This window comes from Podarcis muralis, chromosome 2 (genome assembly GCF_964188315.1).
Source record: "Podarcis muralis chromosome 2, rPodMur119.hap1.1, whole genome shotgun sequence".
Taxonomy (NCBI): domain Eukaryota; kingdom Metazoa; phylum Chordata; class Lepidosauria; order Squamata; family Lacertidae; genus Podarcis; species Podarcis muralis.
In genome coordinates this window covers 114,681,732-114,701,751 of record NC_135656.1, presented here as the reverse complement: position 1 = coordinate 114,701,751, position 20,020 = coordinate 114,681,732, and the positions used below count along the sequence as shown (strand labels likewise).

Genomic DNA, 20,020 nt, shown 5'->3' with positions numbered 1-20,020 from the left:
CCTGTCTACAACAAATAAAAGTAACAGAAACAATTTAAATACATTAATTATAAATAATTATGGGAAGCATTTCCATTCCTCTTCACCCATTTTACAGGACTGGTGTGCAACATCATTATCATCAATTAATCCTGCCGTGGAAATAACACCTAAGATTTCAAAGTCTGGAAGAAGAAAATCTGCCCCCACTACTTTAGGAAAAGGATTCAAGAAACAAAGAGCTGCTTTGGAGAAGGCCTCACCCCTTCCTTCTTCCTGCTGACTTCTCCTCTGCTGCCTTTTCTTGCAGCAGCCCAGTGAGAGGGGAAGGAGCTGCAGTGCCTGGTTCTCTTCAGATACACACATGGTTTACTGGGATTGTGAATGAACACGTCCTCTGCCTTCCATGCGGTGGAAGTGGGGTGGGTTAAAAGTGGTGAGGAGACCCCCCTCTCCAGTCCTTTTGGGAAACAGGAGCTTTGGTCAGGAGTAAACAACTTATATGGCAAGTTCACAAGATAAGCACTTTGGAGCACTGCTTGCTCTTACTATGTGTTTGGACCTAGAGGACAACATACACGTTTACACCACGTGATATCTTAAAGAGAGCACTTCTTTAAAACCTATTTTTACTGTTATTCTTTACATTTCTATACTGCCCTTCCTCCAAAGATCACAGGGCAGCATACGATAGAAAAACAGAGAGATGTATAGCAGAGTAAGAAATAAAAACGACAACCCTCCTCCCCCCCAATGGAGTTGTGAAGTCCATAGATTGTTTAATGAGCCAAACCCCTGGGAGAAGATAAAGGCTTTCGCCTGGTACCTAAGGAAGGAAGGAAGCCGGACACTGAGGCCCTCCTCCGAGGGGTCTTCTGCTGGGGTATAAATATTAAAATTAATACTATTATTAAGGCGATCCTGGCCAGCAATGCCCACCTCTCTCCCCTTTCCCACCTCCTCGCCTGCAACTCCCTTTGCACCAGATCCCTGCAGGAGGAAGCTTACCCCCCCCCCCCTTCAAGGCCCCCTTTTAAGAGAACAGCTCCCTTCCCTCCCTTCTCTTCTCCCCGCCCGGATCTTGTGCAGGGCCGCCTCTCCCCGTCCCGGGGCTTCTCATCCTGGACCCCCTCGCAAAGCCCCTTCCCTCCTTCCCCGCCACTGGCTTTGCACTCACCCGAAATCCCGGGCAGCGGGGGCGGGAATGGGAGCCCCCGCGTGGGAGGCAGGGAGTGAGGGCGCTTAATTAGGAGGCTTGATTTGGAAGAAGCCCCCTCCTCCGCCTCCGCAGGATGCAGCCCCGCTTCCCGCCTCCTCCCCTCCCTCCCTCCTTTGCAAGCTCCGATTTTATCTCTGCTGGTGAAGCCGGAAGTGGAGGCAACTCTGAGGAGGAAGGAGAAGTTTCTCTCCACGCTCAGCCTCTTGTCTATTATTTGATAATTGGGGGAAGGAGAACCTTGTAGCACCCAACCAATGGGAAGAGGGAGGGAGGGAACGTGTGCATAGGGAATATAAGCTCATTCTTTGCCCCAGGTGGACTGTGTCTACTTTGGCTCTCAGCTCTTGCAAGAATATATTGTCCTCACTGCTTCACCAGTTTTGTTCAGATTGCATTTTGAGGAGCAAGTTGAAGGGTCTTGTTATAGGAAAATCCTTGGGCTCACCTGGATTACCATGAAGGGAGAGGGAAGGGTTAATCTCAATATTATAAGGTTTCAAGCTTAACGGCTGCAGTTGTGGTTAAGCAGCTAGCAAAACCACAATTGCTTCAGCTAAGGGTTGTTTCCTGTTTTGCTTCAGCTTACCAGTTGTGGTTAGGCAGCTAGCAGCAGGTGTGATTAGCTATGTAGGCCAGAAGCTGCTTCCTGCCTCAGCAATGGAAAATGAAGAAGAACACACTTACAAGGGAGGGGAGGGGGGCTTAGCTAACCATATAGCTTTATGCCAAATAAGGTAATAAATTGCAGTCTTGCCAGCTGATTGGGGAAAGTTCGGGAGGTGGGTGAACGCTTTCAGGTATAAGAGTGGTTGCTGACGGTTTGTTAGTCGCAGCCAGTTTTCCGAAGCTATTCGGCTGGCTGACTCTGCTCAGATTTCAATAAACTCTTTTTCTCCAAATAAGATTTTGCTTTCCTGGTACTTTTGTTCCCTCCAAGGTCCGGGGATGGCGAGGCTGATGGATCCCTAGGTAAATAGGGCTTCAACCAAACAAAGACGCCAGCCAGGAATATAGGAGCAAAACAGCAGCCAGGAGGCCTGATCTTTATTTTTAAAAAACTATTGCAACAGGACTTCCACCCGCCACCAGGAAGGAAGCCCAGAGCAAAGGATGGCTCCCACTTTGATCAGTTTTACAGAGATACCCACAACACCCCCTTAAATTACATCATGGATACATTATAAATTACATCACAAATTGGGAGGGTCTGGCGACAGAAACCTGAGTATCAGGGCTTGCCCCCCCTTCCACTGACGTCCACCATACACTCATCAAGCGATGCAAAAGAGATATTTACATGTCCCTGTTTCCCAGCCCAGTAAATCACACCCTTTTGTCTTGATCTGGGTTTGCTATTGTTTCTGGAATGGCTACCTGTCGCACACTCAGGTATCAGGATGCCAGAGATTATTACTCAGACAGAGGGGCTGCTGAGTACATGGCCTCACACTTTAGGGATTATGGCTGCCCTCACTCATGTCCCCAGCTCCTCCCTTGGCAGCCATTTCCTTCCTGAACAGAACAATGTTGGAATGGTGTAAATCCGACACTCAAGTGATTCTATATGAATTTCTGAAGATTTCCCAGTGAGCCAGTACATAGATACATTTATCAGTGAATTGTTATGTGCAGCAGAAGCCCTTTGAATAGGTAGGAAAAACTAATGAAGTGTTTTGTGGGACATTTGCAGAAGTGATTGTGTTGATTTTGTTAGTCGGTGTGTGTGTGTATGATGTCTGCTGAAGGGGCAACACTCTCTCTCTGGCTTATTGCACATTCATTACACACAGTGTCTTTTGCAGTGTCCTGTATTCTCTTCACAGACACAGAGACACAGGAACATTGAACAGGGACTTGCAGCAGCAGCAGCTGCCGGACAGACTAACTGCCAAAGAATTCCTCACATGCAACCCCTCCCATGAATCTTTTGGGGGGAACCATGTATTTTCAATACGTGCTGAATGTACACTACGGATGTGAAATAAATATTCTTCGTGGGAAGTACTGAGAAAAAGTGGAGGGCAATTTTAATTTCTAAGGACAGAGGGGGAGTGCTTTGCTTCGTTTTCTGTCATGAAAAAGAAAGCAATAAATTTAAGAAGCAACCCCTTTTTTTCAGTGCTTGCTTTTAAAGCAATAAAGGTGCAGGTACTCACCATGGAATTGTTACAGTAAGTGCCATACTTTGAACAGTTGGTGAATGTTGGGGATGTTTGAGTACTCACGGAAAAAAGCCCCACTTTTTTTTAAGCACCATAATTGCACGGGGGGTGGAAGACGATTGGCTCTGTCCAGTAATACCTGTATGCAGCTGTTATACTAAAAATACTGCTCCCTTATGGAGTATCTAAAAGCCCATATAGAGTCCTCAAGTAGGTTCTCTATCAGTAGGAGAAAATAACAGAGGCTGTTATGAGAATTACAAGGTCTAAGATATAAAAGAAATGTTCATAATTGTACCAGGCAAACAAATACATAAATATATATAACAGACATTTAATTCCAGCAAGCTGGTCTCTGACCATAAAAATAAATGATGATGATTATTATTATTATTAAAAACAGAGGCCAGCCAGAGAATATTGAGAAGCAAAGCAGCTAGTAAGCATGATCTTTATTAAACTGTTGCAACAGGGTCCCCCACTCCCCACATGCAGGGAGGGAGGAGAGGAACCTAGAACAATGGTGTGCAAGCTCTTATATAGACATTCGAAAATTGCCTCCTCTGTAGCTCAAGACCACCCCCCAAAACATCATACATGTATTATAGAAGGGGCGATCTACAGCAGAAAACCTGTCTGCCAGGATACCTGATAATGGTCACTGATTGCTTTTACCTGGGCATCCTGGCCATTTTTTCCTGATGGTTAATACTTTAGTTCCTGAATCCAGGTCACAGGCTCACCCTGTTCATACACAGATACGCTCTTAGGACAGGATTTGTTTTCAAAACATCGCTGCACAGCCAACTCCCCAGCTCTTGCTGTAAATAGAGGGTCTTTATATGATACCCGGGGGCCCTGCAACACAGCCGGTCAGAACAGAAAAGGGAGGGGGTGTGGAGGGGGTGTATTCCAGAAGAGAAGCGGCTCTGGCCCAGCAGAAGCCCACCCTCCCCTCCCTCTCGGCAGCCTGACCAAGAGGGCAAGTTGAGGTTGGGGGCAGTGCGCAATGTGAGGGAAGGCAAGAGGGTGCATGCGTCTCTCTCTCTCTGTGTGAGTGGGTATCCAAGTGGAGGGATGGTGGAGGGAGCCAGCCCAGCACCAGGCTTCAGAGGTTCCTTTTGTTAGTGGAATGAGAGGGTTGCTGCCTCTGCCGCTGCTGCCATCACATCACGCGAAGGCAGCAAAGGCAGCAGCTGGCAGCTGTCCGGGTTTGGTTCAGCACAGCCACTGGCTTGTTGCCTGTCTGCCTCCCTGCACAGGCAGGTGTGTGGGGGGTGTATGTGAAACCCAGAGAAGCTGGGCAGAGGGACGCTGCTTGGGGCATTTCCCGCAGGGCCACCCTTTTTAAAAATATTTTTTATTCTTTTTTTATTTATTTTGTAAAATATATTTCACAATTACCACATTTAAATTTCGAAATGAAAAAAGATTCTTCTTTGAGGGATAACTTACCTTATGGACAATTTTTACGCCTTAAAAGAAATTCCTCTTTTAACCACGATTTTTATAATAGTGCAGATATCCTAGCTCATTCTCTTTGTTCCAGGGGATATCCTTCTACCATTGTTAACAGATCCAAAATTAAATCCCTCACAAAGGATCAAACATTTCTTCTCAGTCCCACTACCACCTCACATTCTCAAAACCGTGTCACGGGATCATTAGAATACACCTCTCATGCGGATAGAATCATCAGAATAATACGCAAACATTAGCATGTATTCTGGAACATACCAGGGTGTAATGAGTTTCCTCTGATAGGCCTGAGGCAGATCAAATCCATTAAAGATATGTTAGTACATACAGACATAAATTCTGAAAAAAATCATTCCGTTCACCATTAGCACTTCCGGCCCCACTGGACATCATAGATGTGGTAGATGCTCATCTTGCCCATTTGCCTCACAGACTAAAGAAATGTAGGATGAGAAAACGAACTTCAGATTTATTATTCATCAATTTAGTACCTGTCAAACCAAAGACGTAGTCTACCTGATTTGATGTCCTTGTAATTTATTGTGGGGGTTCGGATTGGTGAACACCAATCACGTATTCGTAATGCTAATTTGGAGGCACCTCTGGTAGAACATTTTCTCATAATCATTCAGATACAGATCTATTATTTACAGTTTTATGGGTGAATCAGAAGGCAATTAGCATCAGAAAAGATTATGAGTGATAGTTACGGCAGCAAGAAACACAATTTATTTTCATGTTTAAAACCATTTATCCAGGGGGTCTAAACTCTGAGTTAACCCTTAATTGTGTTGTTCGGTTATTTTTATTTTATCTGTAACTTTACACTGCTCCTTTTATCCCAATCTCCTTGTATTTGTATTGTTACTTTGCACTGTACGTACCTTTAAACTCAAACTCCTTGTTATTAGCACCACCTGGAGTTGGCTTTATATGTTTTTCAAAATATATTGTTAGTAGCAGTGACTACATTATTACATGAGCACTGTTCCATAGCATTTGATATTTTCATTTACATACATTCATTCGAAATAAGATGGGGTATGTACTCTTTTTCATTACTGTTTGTATTATAGTTTATAATTTTTGTAAAGTGGTATGTCATGCAGGTCATCGCCTGCAAAATTTTATTTTCAGTTTATGAAGCAATTCTATATCCTCCCACCACGCTGACAAGAATTCCACAAAACAGTAGTCAATATCCGGAATCACTGTTCAGTGTTGGACATCATATTTGCTGAACACACAAAGCTTCACAGCTTGTCTTTCATCCTGCAAAGTCTGGTACCTCACTTCATTTAAAGATTTCCAGAGACTTTGAGACTAAAGATTTCATTTTGTACTTGTTATGGTTTGAAGGAATTCTGTAAAGATTGCCCATTGCATATATATATGGTTATCGTGCTGCCTCGACATTGCTGACATGAGCTTAAGGGCGACAGCGGCCACAGTGCTGAAAAGTCCAAATAAATGGGCAGTCGCAGATCATGAATCTGACTTTCCTCCAACTTCCAAACCAAAACGGGAGGAAAAAATAACGCACATCCATAACGCTCTGAAAATGGAAGTGAGATTCATCACAGCCGGCTCCTTCAGATGGAAAATGAATGACAACCTGTTAAGAGATCAAGAGATTGTAAAGAAGGCCCAAAAAACTTTAAAGGATTATTTTGAAATCAACTTGAATACTTCGGTGGAAAAAAGAACAATCTGGGACGCAAGTAAAGCGGTAATGAGAGGGTTTCTGATACAACAGAATACGATTAAGAAAAAACTCTGGAATGGAAAAAAGGATAAGATATTAGAGAAGATAAGAGATGGAGAGAAAAAGTTAAGATCCAATCCAAAATCAAAAGAGATTCTAAGAGAAATAAAGTTCCACCAGTCACAATATACGAAACTGATAAACCAAGAAGTGGAATGGAAAATTAAACAAATGAAACAAAGATCCTTTGAATCTGCGAACAAATGTGGAAAACTGCTACCATGGCAGTTGAAAAAAAGACAAAAATTAAACTATGTTACCAACCTAGAGGTTGAAGGGAAAAACATTCAGAAACCGGGAGAAATTAGAAAGTGTTTCCAGAAGTACTTTAAAAAATTGTATACCCAAGGGCCCAAGGAAGTGTCTGAGATGGATCAGTTTTTGAAAGACAATGGCCTACCAGAACTGCCCCAGGAGAAGAGATCAATCTTGAATCACAAAATAACACAACAGGAAATTGAGGATGCCATTCAGAATATGCAGTTAGGCAAATCTCCAGGTCCGGATGGGCTCACCTCCAAGTATTATAGGATGTTAAAAGATTACCTGACACAACCATTAATGGAGGTTTGCAACCAGATTATGGGGGGAGGGAGGGCACCAGAAACATGGAAAGAAGCATTCATCACATTGATACCTAAAGTGGAAACTGAAAAGACTCAACTTAAGAACTACCGTCCCATCTCACTCCTAAACGTGGATTACAAAATATTTGCAGACATTTTGGCAAGTAGATTTAAAAAAGTACTAAATGAAGTAATTCATAAGGACCAAGCAGGCTTTCTCCCAGGCAGGCATTTGTTTGATAATACCAGGAACATTATTGATATTCTGGAACTTTTGCAAACAAATATTAACACTAAAGCAGTGTTAATATTTATTGATGCAGAGAAGGCCTTTGACAATATTTCTTGGAAGTTCATGAAGAAAAACTTGGAAGGGATGGGAGTGGGACGGTGGTTTGAAAATGGTATAGAAGCAATTTATTCAGAACAAAAAGCTAAGTTGATAGTGAACAATGTGGTGACAGAAGAGTTCCATATTGAAAAAGGAACACGGCAGGGGTGCCCCCTTTCCCCTTTATTATTTATCTCGGTCCTGGAGGTGTTGCTGAATATGATTAGGAAAGACCGGCTGGTACAAGGAATACGGGTCGGAGCGAAACAATACAAGTTGAAAGCTTTTGCAGATGACTTGGTTTTAACATTACAGGAGCCAGAATCTAGTACAAAAAGAGTTTTGGAACTGATTCAAGAATTTGGTCAGGTGGCGGGATTTAAGTTGAATAAACAAAAAACTAAGGTACTTGGAAAGAACTTGACATCTTCAGAAACAGATGAGTTTCAGAGGGAAACAGACTTAAATGTGGTTAAAAAAGTGAAATACCTGGGGGTTAACTTGTCTTCCAAAAAATTGAATTTATTTAAAGATAATTATGAAAAATGTTGGTCAGAAGTTAAAAAAGACCTAGAAATTTGGTCAAGACTGAAACTTTCCTTGTTAGGCCGAATCGCAGCTATAAAGATGAACGTTTTGCCAAAAATGTTGTTTTTGTTTCAAGCCTTGCAGATCGTGGACAGAGTGGAATGTTTTGGAAAGTGGCAGAAGGATATCTCAAAGTTTGTTTGGCAGGGCAAAAAGCCCCGAATAAAGTTCAAAATACTAACTGATGCAAAAGAAAGAGGGGGGTTTGCCCTGCCAGACTTAAGGTTATACTACGAAGCTGCAGCCTTCTGCTGGATGAAAGATTGGATTTTGCTAGAGAATACTGATGTCCTCGATCTGGAAGGCTTTAATAATTCGTTAGGATGGCATGCTTTTTTGTGGTATGACAAGGTAAAAACACACAAAATGTTTAAAAACCATATTGTCAGGAAAGCAATATTTATGGTCTGGACAAAGTATAAAGACTTACTTGAAAGTAAGACTCCGAGGTGGTTATCACCAGTGGAGGCCAAGGCTTGGAAAAAACCCAATATGGAGGCCGGCTGGCCGAAATATTGGGAATTAATAGAAAAAATTGGAGACAACTGGAGGTTGCAGAGCTATGAAAAATTAAAGGATAAGGTGCAAGTTTGGTTTCATTATGCCCAAATTAATGAGGTTTTTAAGTTGGATAAAAAAACAGGATTCCAGGTGGAAAAATCGAAACTTGAGACAGAGCTGTTAGAACCAAAGACCAAGGTATTATCGAGAATGTATAACTTGCTGCTTAAATGGAACACTCAGGATGAGACAGTTAAATCAGCCATGATTAAGTGGGCTCAGGACATTGGGCACAACATTATGTTTGAAGACTGGGAAAGGTTAGGGACCACCGGTATGAAATTTACGGCATGTAATGCCCTGAAAGAAAATATTATGAAAATGATATACAGGTGGTACATGACCCCAGTCAAGCTGGCTAAGATATACCATTTGTCTGATAATAAATGTTGGAAGTGCAAGGAGGCTGAAGGGACATTCTTTCATCTTTGGTGGACCTGTCCAAGAGTGAAGGCCTTCTGGGAAATGATTTACAATGAGTTAAAAAAGGTGTTTAAGTACACCTTTCCTAAGAAACTGGAGGCCTTCCTCTTGGGCATTGTGGGCCAAAAGGTGTTAAAAAAGGATAGAACGTTCTTTATGTATGCAACCACAGCAGCAAGAATTCTTATTGCTAAATACTGGAAGACTCAAGATTTGCCCACACTGGAAGAATGGCAAACGCAATTGATGGACTACATGGAGCTGGCCGAGATGACTGCCAGGATTCGAGATTTGGGAGAAGAAGCAATGGAGGAGGACTGGAAAAAATTTAAGGACTATCTGAAAATTTTTTATAAGTTATATGAATTATAGGACTTCGCACGATTTGGAAGGTTAGCTCCAGCAATGAGAGTGGAATATATATGAAATCAGTTAATATTAATGAAAGAACCAAGGTTTAAATGTTTAAAAAGGACAATATATGTGTTTATAGAGTAAATGGATAATAAGTAATTTAGACTTAAAATGTAATTGAAAGTACAAAAGAAACACATGAAACAAGGTTATAATTTGCTGACAAATTTATTAATAAGACTGCATTGTGCGGGAGATGTGGGGAAGTTCGCTGGAGGTTTGAAACAAGCTTTGGAAAAAATCAGTTTTTCTTTCTTTTTTCTTTTCTATTCTTGTTTTCTCTGTTTTCTGTGTTGTGTATTTTTATCTGGAAAAAATGTAATAAAATATTTATTAAAAAAAAAAAAAACCGGGAGGAAAAAAGATTTCAGGTTTGAAGGTGGCATGCTAGTCTGGTTTGCTAAACCAAAACTAAGCCAAAATTTAGCTTAGTAAGTGTGAGGCAAAATACAGGGCAGTAAAACAAGGAACAGGGTGGTGAATCCAGGGCAGGGCAGGGAGGGGGGTTGGTGGGCAGTTGGTTTTCTTCTTCCACCTGGTACTGAAGTGACTTCAAAACAATCCATTCCAATCTCCTGCAGCCTCACAGGATGCCCCCCCTGGAATTTGTCACACATGCATGCACGCACCCAGATACTCATGAATCTGTCAGTCTGTCTGTGCTTGGCTACCCAGAGTTTAAGTGCAGGACTTTTCACATTCACACACCCTTTCAAACAAAGGTGCTTGGAGAGAATCCCCAATTTGGCAGGGGGGGGGGGAGAGAGATAGATCTGAAATACTGGACAAAACTATCAATACAGGACATGGCATTTTTGTATTAGGCAAAGCAGGACTTATAGGTGATAACCAGCACATTGTGTCCAGAAACAGACTATTAGGCAGATGGAGCTGTTCTAATATGGGAGTCCTATGCTGCCTATAGCCAGGCCTGGTCAGCAAAGTGTCTGCAGCTCTTTGAGCCATTGAAGTTTCTGAGCTCTTTGTAAAGGCAGCCCCATGTAGAGTGTGTTACAGTGACCCCTACCCAATGTGGCACCAGACTGCTTTCTTTTGGGGGGGTAATTATCTGTTCTAAACGTGTGTTGTTGTTTTTTTTGTGTGTGTGTATGTATGTGTTTGCAGTTTAAATTCTCTGAATTGCTTGTTTTTTGAGAAGGGGTTCTTAGGGTCATGAAGCAATGCCTTTCAACACAGCTCCATAACATCATTGATTGTGCCCTCACCCTGCCCTATTGTGTGTGGATTTTGATCCAGACAGGGAAAGATACAGCAGAATCCACCCCTCTCTCTGTGTCGCCCTTAGGTGTGTGCTCAGCCTTCACCCCCCCCCCCATTTCTTTATGGAGGGACAAAGGCTATGCACTTTGTATAGATGCAACTACAACCAACAACTGGCGTCTCCTGGGTGCACTGAGCTCCTCCCCCCCCGCCTTCTCTCCTCCAGATGTAATACAGATTCCCTCCGCATCTTGCCCCACCTTCCAGAAGTCAAATATATAATAATAATAAATTTTATTTATGCCCCGCCCTCCCCAGGAGGCTAACACCAGTAAAATTACAATAAAAACATAATAGGGGGAAAAACCCAATTCAAAATACAAGTTGAAATACAATTTAAAATGCAGCCTCATTTTAAAAGTAGCCCATAGATCAAAACCATAAGGGGAGGGAAACATAAGGGTCAGACTGAGTCCAAACCAAAGGCCAGGCGGAACAGCTCTGTCTTACAGGCCCTACGGAAAGATGCCCATCATCATCATCATCATCATCATCATTTATTATTTATACCCCACCCATCTGGCTGGGCTTCCCCAGCCACTCTGGGCGGCTTCCAACAAAAATCATCATCATCATTTATTATTTATACCCCACCCATCTGGCTGGGCTTCCCCAGCCACTCTGGGCGGCTTCCAACAAAATATTAAAATACCGTAATACATCAAACATTAAAAGCTTCCCTAAACAGGGCTGCCTTCAGATGTCTTCTAAAAGTCTGGTAGTTGTTGCTCTCTTTGACAGCTGGTGGGAGGGCGTTCCACAGGGAAGGCGCCACTACCAAGAAGGCCCTCTGTCTGGTTCCCTGTAAACTTGGCTTCTTGCAGTAAGGGAACCGCCAGAAGGCCCTCAGCGCTGGACCTCAGTGTCCGGGTAGAACGAAGGGGGTGGAGACACTTTTTTCAGGGCCCTTGTCCCTTGTGACAGAGCGTTCCACCAAGTCAGGGCCAGTACGGAAAAGGCCCTGGCCCTAGTTCAGACCAATCTAACCACCTTGTGACTTGGGACCTCCAAAGTGTTGTCATCTGTGGACCTTAAAGTCTTCCGTGGGGCATACCAGGAGAGGCGGTCCCCTAGGTACGTGGGTCCTAGGCCGCATAGGGCTTTATAGCTCAAAACCAGCACCTTAAACCTGACCCTGTACTCCACCAGGAACTAGTGCTGTTGGTAAAGCACTGGATGAAACTGAAAAACAGTTTCTATCCAAATGCGATTTTGGTTTTAAACGCAGTGTAAGGTAGTCTCTATGTGAGTATATTGTATTTAATTATGGGAATCAGTGTTGGTTTTGGAATGTCTGATGTAGATTTTTTCAATTTGGTTGTTCTGTATGGGACAATGACAATAAAGATTATCGTATCGTATTGTATTGTATTGATGAATGTGATCCCATGGCAAGGACCCCGTAAGGGGCCTCGCCATGGCATTCTGCAGCTGCTGGAGTTTCTGGGTCTGATTGTTTGTTTAGGACATCATTATATTGTATGAAATGCCGCCTGTTTCTTTGAAGGGTAGACTCTTTTCATCAGCAGTGATAAATATGACATTAAGTGGTTAATTGTAATGGTTATGTGGGGTTGCTCGTGCGTAAGTTGCCGCCACTCCTGGCTAGGTGGCCTGGTTAAACCTTTCCTGGCTGGACAGCCCTTCACTTTGTGGCTGTTCAGTCGCTAGCAGAATCCGTCTGTGGGCGTTTCTTGAACCTCTTCCAGCAAAGAAGCTCTTTGACGCCAAGTCGCCGCCTACTTTCACTGCGCGGAAGTCTTCTGCGCAGGGTGGGTTTGGGCAGCAGAGGACCTGTGCTCTCCTCGCTGGTCTCCTGCGAAGAGTCCTGGAGCCTCCTCTCCGCTTCCCCCATCGGCCCCCCTCTATTTCTGGTGTAGCGCTGATTATCTTCCCCAGCCGGAGACCTGCCTCTCTCCTTGCTTGGCCCCTCTCCAGCATCGCTGTGGAGCCTCGCCTCCTCCACTAGTTGCGATGGCAGTTCCCTGACATTAATGATTAACAGCTTCAATGCTGTCAACATGAACTCTGTCTGAGGTTTCAGAAATACCCATTTCCTTCAAGAAAGATGCAGGAAATACTTTCCTTTTTGATTCTGGGCACTTGACTTCTCCCATCCTGCTACCATCATGGCAGACATTTGGGGGTGAGATTCAGAGCCCCCTCAGCAGCAGCAGCAACAGATGGAGACCCCACAAACATTTGTCACATTTTGAAGGTTTTTTTTAATTAAAAACAAACAGAAGGCTTTTCCTTAGCCTCTCATAGCCCTGACATTAGCTCTTGAAAAAGAGAGGGTTGCCAAACATCATGGCCCCCAAGTATGAAAACAAACACTTCCAAATTCTTTTTTGCACACCCAGAGACAGGGATCAGCAACCTTTTAAGGTCGACGGCCGGATCACTGTCCTCAAACCTTGCCGCAGGACGGAGTATGCGTGCACATTCTCTCGTTACTACACAATCCAAAGATTGCACCAAAAACCAATAATAAAGTCCCGAAGGTCTCAGTTCTGCGCTGTAGCATACCTGTTCCGTTCTGAGACACCCTCCCAGGGTTCTGGGGTGTGCGAAGCCTTGATTCCCTGTTTTTAACTCCGCTACCAGATGTAGCGAGCGGTTCCTTCTGCAAGATGCGTGTTCTCCGCTCTCCCGTCCTGGAGGGGGAAGACGCTTTCGGTAGCGGAGTTAAAAACAGGGAAACAAGGCTTCATACACCCCAGAACCCTGGGAGGGTGTCTCAGAACGGAACCACTCGCTGCGGCGGCGGGAGCAGTGAGCCAGTTGAGGACCAGAGAGGGGCTGCCTTCAATGGCGGCCGTTGAGCAACCATGCTGGCACAAACAAAGCCCAGGCCCTCGGCTCTAGGAGGAGGGAGGGAGGAGGAAAGAAATCTGCAACCAATCAGAGGGAAACAATGCTGCCTGCACCAGTCAAAGTCTAGCCCCCTTCCTCCGCAGGGCGGGGAGAAGCCAGAAGCCAGGAGAAGGGAGGGAGGTGTGCCGCCATCAGGAAGAGAGAGAAAAAAGTGGTGCAGCCTGAACTATATGAATCAGAACCATGAGGCAATTTCTGGACCATCCGCGGGCCGGATCCAGAATCCATTTGTGCCGGAACCAGACTGTGGGCCTTAGGTTGCGGACCTCTGTCCAGAGACTTGACAGCCATCTTCATTCAGTCCTCAGTTCCTTTCACTAATCTCCCCTAGCCCTAATTATTTCACACATTCCTTTAAAACATTTCTGTGAACTAAGAAACACAAAAAACCACACCCTCGCTGGTCACCTTCCACAGGTCAAAAGCCAATGCACAAAATATTTAATAAAAACAGCTCCAAGCAGGTACACAAGAGCACAGAAAAAAGGAGATGAGTTTTAAAAGCAATCCTAAATGAACATTTAACACAGAGACCTTTTCATTCAGCTGGAAAATGCTATCAGTAAAAAGCTCTTCAATAGATTATGCAAAGTTCAAGTAATGAGCGCCTGGAATGCTGATCTACAAGACAAGGGCAGCCCATCATTTGGGCAGTGAAAGGCGGACCTGAAAACTCAACAGATTCAACACACACCTTGACCATTGCAGATTCACACTCGCTGCGTGTTTATCTAGCAAAAAGTTGCCACTTACTTTGTACATTTAGTATATGTGACCTTCATTACTTTAATACATATATATGTGTATACAAATTTAAGTACAAACACTAAAACATCATTCCATGCATTTACAACTGATTTCCCCCTTTATGAGTTTCTTGATGTAAGTAGTGAACCCTGAGTTGAAAACTCTATACATTTATATCATTTCCCCCATGTGAATTTACTAATGAATATTAAGGTCTCCACTCCCTCTGAAACCCTTTCCACAGTCAATACACCTGTGGTTTTCATTGTGTATGAGTTAGCTGGTGTCTTCTAAGGCGTCCATTTTTACTGAAGATCATTCCACACTCCATACATTTGAATGGCTTCTCCCCTGTGTGAGTTCATTGATGTATTCTAAGTTTCCCACCTTCACTGAAGCTTTTTCCACATTCAATACATTTAAATGGTTTCTCCCCTGTGTGAGTTCGTTGATGTATTCTAAGATATCCACTTCGACTGAAGCTCTTTCCACAATCCACACATTCAAATGGTTTCTCCCCCGTGTGAGTTCGTTGATGTATTCTAAGTGTTCCATTCCTACTGAAGCTTTTTCCACATTCAATACATTCAAATGGTTTTTCCTGTGTATGAGTTCGCTGATGTATTCTAAGGTGTCCACTTTCACTGAAGCTCTTTCCACATTCAATACATTTAAATGGTTTATCCGTGTGTATTCGTTGATGTATTCTAAGTGTTTCACTACGACTGAAGCTCTTTCCACATTCAATACATTTATTTATTTATTTATTTTTTGCATTTTAAAATTTTATATATTTCCAACTATTTATACATTTTATCCATATTACAACAAATCTTGTCCATTTTGAACTTCCTTCAACGTCACTGACAATCATTCGTACTTATATCCTTAGTACACATTCCATTCTTTCATATTGCCATTATTCCTCCCTTCATACATTATTTCTAATAAGCAATACTTATTGGTTCTTTACAGTGCCTCTTTAAACCCCACTAGCGTTGTATTTACATCACAGTTATTTTCCAGATAACCCACAAATTTCCCCCAGTCCTCAATAAACTTTTGATCTTTAATATATCTAATTTTCCCTGTTAATTTGTCCAATTCTGCATATTCTGTCAGCTTTGCTCTCCACTCTTCTATCGTTGGAATTTCTTCCTGCTTCCACTTCTGGGCCAACACGATTCTGGCTGCCGTCACCGCGTACTGGAAAAGTTTGCAATCCTTTCTTCTAATATCCTTTCCTACAATACCTAATAAAAAGGCTTCTGGTCTTTTCACAAAGGTGTATCTTAACATCTTTTTCATTTCATTGTAAATTTCTTCCCAAAAGCTTTTAACTTTCTTACACTCCCACCATTGATGGTAAAATGTCCCTTCTTTATGTTTACATTTCCAGCATCTGCCTTGTACATCTTTGCCAATTTTACGGGTGTCAATTTTCTCCCCCGTGTGAGTTCGTTGGTGTCTCCTAAGTGATCCACTTTCACTGAAGCTTTTTCCACATTCAGTACATTCAAATGGTTTCTCCCCCGTATGAGTTCGTTGATGTATTCTAAGATACCCACTTTGACTGAAGCTCTTACCGCACTCCATACATTTAAATTGTTTCTCCCCCGTGTGAGTTCGTTGATGTATTCTAAGATATCAACTTCCACTGAAGATTTTTCCACATTCAATACATTCAAATGCTTTCTCCCCTGTATGAGTTTGTTGATGTATTCTAAGATATCCGCTTCGACTGAAGCTCTTTCCACAATCCACACATTCAAATGGTTTCTCCCCCATGTGAGTTCATTGGTGTATTCTAAGTGCTTCATCTTTACTGAAGCTCTTTCTACATTCAATACATTTAAATGGTTTCTCCAGCGTGTGAATTCCTTGATGTTTTCTAAGTTTATCACTTCGACTGAAGCTCTTTCCACATTCCATACATTCAAATGGTTTCTCCCCTGTGTGAGTTCGTTCATGTCTTCTAAGTGCTTGACTATGACTAAAGTTCGTTCCACACTTCATACATTCAAATAGTTTCTCTCCTTTGTGAGTTTGTTGATGTATCCTCAGACTTCCACTGTGATAAAAGCACATCCCACATTCCATACATTTAAACTGTTTCTTTGTTCTTCCCAATGAATTCACAGGTGGCTCCACAGAATTCTGACTTTCATCTTCCTCACCTGTTTGGGAGTCTGGGAGGAAAGAGAATCCTGTTAGACTTTCAAGAAAGACAAGAAAGGAACTGAACACCTGTCCATCCCAATCTGCACCTTCTCTCATTGTAACATCTTCATTCTCCACTGTCCTCTCTAGGTTCCAAATTTTACATAAGCTGATGAGATAGTGGCAAGAACAACACATGATCACTCCATTCCCACTTAATAAAGCACCATCATTTTATAATACAGATCTGTGGTGGAACTGGCTTATTAGACACATCTCTGTATTTTTCTTTTTCAAGTGAGGAAATGATCTCAGGCTCAAGTAACAGTGTCTCCATTGTGAAATAAGTAAAACTTAAGTGCTACATGTAACTGTAAAAATATTGCAATATATTGGAACCTAAGAAGAGCCTGCTGGATCAGGCAAAGGCCCACCTAGTCCAGCATCCTCTTCTCACAGAGGCCAACCAGATGCCTGTGGGAAACCGGCAAGCAGGATTGGAGCACAAGAGTCTTTTCTGCCTTCCTGTGCTTTCCAGAAACTAGTATTAAGAAGCATTATTGCCTAGGACCATGAGGGCAGAGCAGAGACGTCAGTCTTATCCTTTTTTTCAAGCTATCCAAGTTGCTGTCCATCACTGTCTCCTGTAGGATGGAAGTCCATAGATGAACTATGCTTCTGTTGATTCATCTTTGCAGCCCTTAAAGGCTGATAGATGTATATGGCCTAAGCTTTTGTGGGCTGCAGTCTCACAAAGTGGAATTTTGAGCAGGAAAGCTGGTGCCACTATAAACCTCTGAGTCTCTTTGTTGGCTTAGTGTACTTATTTTGAAATTTGTACCAAGGTTGTACCATAGTATCTCCATGTAAACTTAGGGACGGACAAAATTACAGGGTGGTATAAATTATTAATCCCACTCTGTAAGATTGGCAAGTTTACACAATTTGCTTCTTCTTCTTCTATGGCGATCGTTAGTAACCGAGTAAATAATACCACTGTTGGTCTTCATATGTCCAATCCTAAGTGTAGAGCCTCCTGCCACAGGAATTGTGTATCATGATAACGGGTCCTTTGTCCCCTAAGCCCACCAAACTGGGCAGGTGCTTACATTTATTGTATTTTGATGCTGGTGGAATGTATCACTTTGACCCTGTCTACAACAAATAAAAGTAACAGAAAAAATTTAAATACATTGATTATAAATAATTATGGGAAGCATTTCCATCCCCCTTCACCGATTTTTCAGGATTGGTGTGCAACATCATTATCATCAATTATTCCCACCATAGAAATAACACCTAAGATTTCAAAGCCTAGAGGAAGAAAATCTGCGCCAACTACTTTAGGAGAAGGCCTCACCCCTTCCTTCTTCCTGTCAGGAACTTCCTTCCATTTGTCTCCTCTCCATCTTTTCCTCTTTCTCCCTCCACCACCCATCTATCTCTGTCCCCATCTCCTCTCCCCTGGAACTCACTAGATTTCTCTAAGGGTCCTGGGAGGGAATGCTCAGAGGTTGTGGGGAGGGATGCGGGAGACAGCCTGACCAGGTCAACCGTCCATCTTCCTCTTTCCATCCTGGCCAGGGTTGCAGGTTCAGTCTCAGCTAGGTTTGCAGGTTCAGCTTCCTGAGGAGTGCAGAATCCAGAACAAGTTGCAGCTTCCTGGGAGGGAGGGAAGAAGAAGCCTCCCCCGATGTCCTCCTGCCCTGCAAAAACCCTTTGCTCTTGTTTCTCAGGGGAGAGAGGCAGAAAGAGCCTTCAAACCCATCTGTTTCCTCCTCTGCTCCCCCTCCTGTCCTTTTGGGAAACAGGAGCTTTGGTCAGGAGTAAACAACTTAGATGGCAAGTTTGCAAGATAAGTACTTTAAAGCACTGCTTGTTCCTACTATGTGTGGGTCTGTGTGTGTTTGGACGTAGAGGACAACATACATGTTTACACCACGTGATTCCTTAAAGAGGGTGCAATTCTTTAAAACCGAAGGCCATTTCTATGAAATGGAAGACTTCCGAAGGCAGCCTTTTACAAGGAAATTTTTGATAGTTTTTATTTTGTTGGAAGCTACCCAGATGGGCAGAGGCAACCCAATCAGATAGGGAGCATACTACTACTACTACTACTACTACTACTACTACTAGATTCCTAAGCCTGTCCTGGGACACGAGTGGCGCTGTGAGTTAAACCACAGAGCCTAGGACTTGCCGATCAGAAGGCTGGCAGTTCAAATCCCCGCGACGGGGTGAGCTCCCATTGCTCAGTCCCTGCTCCTGCCAACCTAGCAGTTCGAAAGCACGTCAAAGTGCAAGTAGATAAATAGGCACCCCTCCGGCGGGAAGGTAAACGGCGTTTCCGTGCGCTGCTCTGGTGCGCAAGAAGCAGCTTAGTCATGCTGGCCACATGACCCAGTAAAGCGAGATGAGTGCCACAACCCAGTGAGTGTCAGTAAAAGCGAGATGAGTGCCACAACCCCAGAGTCGGTGACAACTGGACCTAATGGTCAGGTTCCTTTACCTTTTTAAGCCTGTCCTGCTAGGGTTGCTGATCAGAGACTCTGTCCAAACAACCCCTTTGAATGCAACAGGGCTTCCTATTTTTACTGCTATCAGTGGGATCAGTCAAACCACGAAGCCACTGATTAACCAGAGTTTCCTGTTTTGACCAAGCACAGTTTGAAGTTAGCTTAATATCCCAGCTTATTCCAAAGCTGGAAGCTGTAGTTTCCTGGTTTGGGCAAAATGGAAAGTGTGTTAGTTATGGCTCATAAGAGACTGCCTGGTTTCATCACAGTTCCCCATCAGGGCCGGCCCAATCATGAGGTAAGCTGGGACAATTAGGCCAGGAGGCGGATGCAGGGAGATACGGGACCAGCACGTTCCCAGCTCCCCTGTTTGTTAGCCTTGCTGTCAGTGCAGGACCACAGCTGGTAAATTTGTGCAACTACCAATGTAGAGTCCTTTTCTTTTGCCCTCTCTCACTAAAGGTTGGGTGGGTGTCCTTCCTGGAGTGATGCATTCTGGTTGTGGGGGCCAGGAGACTGTGGCGGCGGCTAGAGTTTTTGGTTTTGAACTTGGGTCAACTTAGGTTTTATCGTAACTTTGCTGCAGCAATGCATTAAAAACTGTTCCTATTTTTAACCCAGATTTTCAGGCTGTGATTCAGTCACCTGAACCTGGCCATTATCCTAATAAATCTTGTAACAACCTTGCAAAATAGGCCAGTGTTATTTAATGCAAGTACACATGGGATCGCTGAGGCTGCAAGACGTGCCAAGAGATTTACCTCAGTGGGGAGAAAAGAGCATTTTGGAAATGAAGGCAATTTAGAGGAGGAAAATGAGGATTGGTGGAAGGTCACCTCTTCTGACGTTATGGCTTCATCACAGTTCCCCATCAGGGCCGGCCCAATCATGAGGTAGGGTGGGACAATTAGGTCAGGAGGCAGACGCAGGGAGATACGGGACCAGCACATTC

At 43.4% G+C, this 20,020-nt stretch overlaps 2 protein-coding genes and 1 pseudogene across 3 annotated transcripts in view; 1 reads left to right on the top strand and 2 right to left on the bottom strand.

Annotated features, from left to right (window-relative positions):
• LOC114592429 (tripartite motif-containing protein 10-like) overlaps positions 1–20,020 on the top strand; it is a 647,260-nt gene that overhangs the window by 407,413 nt on the left and 219,827 nt on the right. The gene's annotated exons all lie outside the window — the stretch shown is intronic.
• Positions 1–20,020, bottom strand: part of LOC144326506 (uncharacterized) — a 100,390-nt gene that overhangs the window by 55,252 nt on the left and 25,118 nt on the right. The gene's annotated exons all lie outside the window — the stretch shown is intronic.
• Positions 15,127–18,206, bottom strand: LOC144326162 (uncharacterized; annotated as a pseudogene). Its single transcript, XR_013391327.1, has 2 exons — positions 18,028–18,206; positions 15,127–16,581 (listed from the first exon to the last, which is right to left on the bottom strand). The product of XR_013391327.1 is annotated as an uncharacterized LOC144326162 (transcript).